The sequence below is a fragment of the Lagenorhynchus albirostris genome, chromosome 12 (genome assembly GCF_949774975.1).
Source record: "Lagenorhynchus albirostris chromosome 12, mLagAlb1.1, whole genome shotgun sequence".
Lineage (NCBI taxonomy): Eukaryota > Metazoa > Chordata > Mammalia > Artiodactyla > Delphinidae > Lagenorhynchus > Lagenorhynchus albirostris.
This window is the reverse complement of record NC_083106.1, coordinates 27,851,431-27,854,022: the sequence shown is the minus strand read 5'-3', so window position 1 is coordinate 27,854,022 and position 2,592 is coordinate 27,851,431. Positions and strand designations below refer to the sequence as shown.

The 2,592-nt window shown below is 36.0% G+C and overlaps 1 non-coding gene across 1 annotated transcript; it reads left to right on the top strand.

Annotated features, from left to right (window-relative positions):
* The first annotated feature begins 482 nt into the window (after nucleotides 1–482).
* Nucleotides 483–589, top strand: LOC132530949 (U6 spliceosomal RNA). The gene has a single exon (XR_009543955.1). It is a non-coding gene; the product is annotated as a U6 spliceosomal RNA (small nuclear RNA).
* Nucleotides 590–2,592: the final 2,003 nt, after the last annotated feature.

The window sequence follows — 2,592 nt, the reverse complement described above, 5'->3', positions numbered from 1 at the left end:
TGGAGAACAGATGACATGGAGAAACAGAGATAATAATACCTCTTTCCAACTATCCGAAAGGCATAAAAGACACTGATCTTGCTACTTTCTTCAGCTTCAGAGCACTGATCTTCAAACTTACGTGTGCAGGGGGAGCTTATGAAAGCATATGAAAGCAGGGATCACAGCTTCATAGCCACCAGCTGCCATTCAAATGGCCCTGGGTGGAGGAGAATCAAGGAACTACATTTCCACAAGAACCACAGGTGACTCTGATGCAGGTGATCTACAGAGCACACTTTGTGAAACACTGCTTTGTAGGGTGAACAAGAATCAGTGGGCCAATATCACAAGGAGACAGGTTGCAGCTCAATATACAAAAAAGACCTTCCTAAGGATTACAGCTTCTCTGAAATGAAAAGACTTGTCTCATATGGTTGTACATTCCCATCTCTGGTGGGTTCCAACCAGATCCTGGGTGACCGCAGTAAAGACGTCACAGAGTGCTTGCTTCGACAGCACATATACAAAAATTGGAACAATACAGAGAAGAGTAGCATGGCCCCTACACAAGGATGACACGCAGATTCGTGAAGAGTTCCATATTTTTAACCTGGGATTAGCCTGTTCATACGTGAGGAAGAAGGCCAATGATACTCTAGATTACAACCCTTCCTTTCACTATTAGTAGACAAATTAACTAGTGTTATTTTAAAAAAATAAATTTGAAAAGAATATTTTCTTTTCTACTCTGCACCTCTCACATACTCTGTATCTAACATTTAGCCACAGATGCAGACATTCTGTGGGCTCCATTTATACTTCTGTATCAAAATGCTAAGCAAAGCGAGTTATACCAAGCTCTCAGCTCACAGATTTTAAAGGAAATAATGTTCTCAAGACATAGTCAGATTTACAATTAACATTATAGTTTATTAAGATCCTATAATACATACCATATTCTAAAGTAAAATTTCAAGAAATGTATGGAAAAGTAAAACTACTAATAAATTTATTCATGATAAACTAAGACATGAAAAAATTTAGCAATATGAATTCAGTTATCCCCAAAAAAGCATGTAGAACACTGAATCCAGATATGTTTTTTGAAAGTGGCTCTTGAGCATTTGCCCCATATTTATGCAAACATATAAGCTTTTAAAGTAAATACCAAACATTTCAGTCAAATATTACTTAATGATTTTAACCTCCACTCTATCCAGTTATTTGAAGATATTTCCTAGTGCCTTCTACTACCAAAAAAAAAAAATGTTAATCTTTTTTTTTTGTTGTTACTTAAAAACTCTTGATAAATGCTTTTGGCTCTTAAAGGACAGTTATCATGAAAACATTTCATTTCCTACACTGTATACTGTCATGATGATCTATTCCTGTTTCTGTATTAAAGAGGCTGCTAAACGTTATTGAAAATACAATTTGGGTAAATAATATTGAAATGTTGATGTTCTGCAAACAAAGAATCTCCAACGCTCTGTCACTGTTAATTGCAGCTGATTTTTATTTTAACCAGTGGGTTTCCCAGTCCTATCCCAAGTCTGCCAGCAATCAAATCGATTAAAAATCTGACACCACCTGCACCTTTGTCAGCTTACCAACTATTAATAGTCAAGTACCTTTAACTGTAAGCAAATAACATCTATCTCAACACATTGTCTTGTATTATATCTAAATGAAATAAAGAGGGAGGAATAATATCCTAGAGAGGAAACATGGTATTTTGAGGGGAAATAAAGTACTATGTTCTTTAATTAAAAAAAAAAAAAAGATGTCACAGAAATGAGCATTCAACAAACAGATGGTTGTCTGCATGGAAGCAGAGAGTTTCAATTGCTGATGAGTGTGTTTAATTCTGGATTTGTTAGATAAAGATGCCAGTTCTGACTATCATCTTTTATATAGAAGTTACTTGGTAGTGGGATAAACAAGAAAGCAGAGACTAGAATGACTCCTGTTAATTTTGAAACAGGGACAGTAACTGGTCAATTAACTGTTTTTCCTTGAAGGACCCTAAATTAAACTATAATTAGAGAGGAAATGTTAGAACATTTTATTCTAGTTTTTTAATGATGCATTATCTTTGCTACAAGATGAATTCTCAAGACTTGAGAATTTAGCATTGTGTGGACCAAAGGTGGTAAGAAACCATGGGTGACACAAGTATCTGGAATAAAGAACTAGGATGTGGTAGCAGGGGGTGTATCAGACACATGTTCCATGGGGAGGGGGAAGCAAAGAGATGGAAGGGAAGGAAACAAGGTAAAAAAGTATCTTTTATATTTGTGTTTCACTGACTTTTCTTTTCAAATTTCCATTGCCAGTCTTAAATTTAGTATAAGCCAAGAGTTCAAAGTCAAAATTAATTGCTCTAAAGAGAATGAAAAAGAAACAGGAAGAGAAATGACATCTTTTCACATCCTGAACAAGCCAATTTTGATATTGATAGGGAAAGGGGACTGATTCATGTTAAGTCAGATGTGATGGGAAGCCAATAATGAGACATTAGTTCCATTTGTGGTTTGGCTGTGTGAACTGCCAAGCTACAGGGTGTGAGAGCAAGCTGAGGGCCCAGATTCACGCCCTTTTCCTTCTATG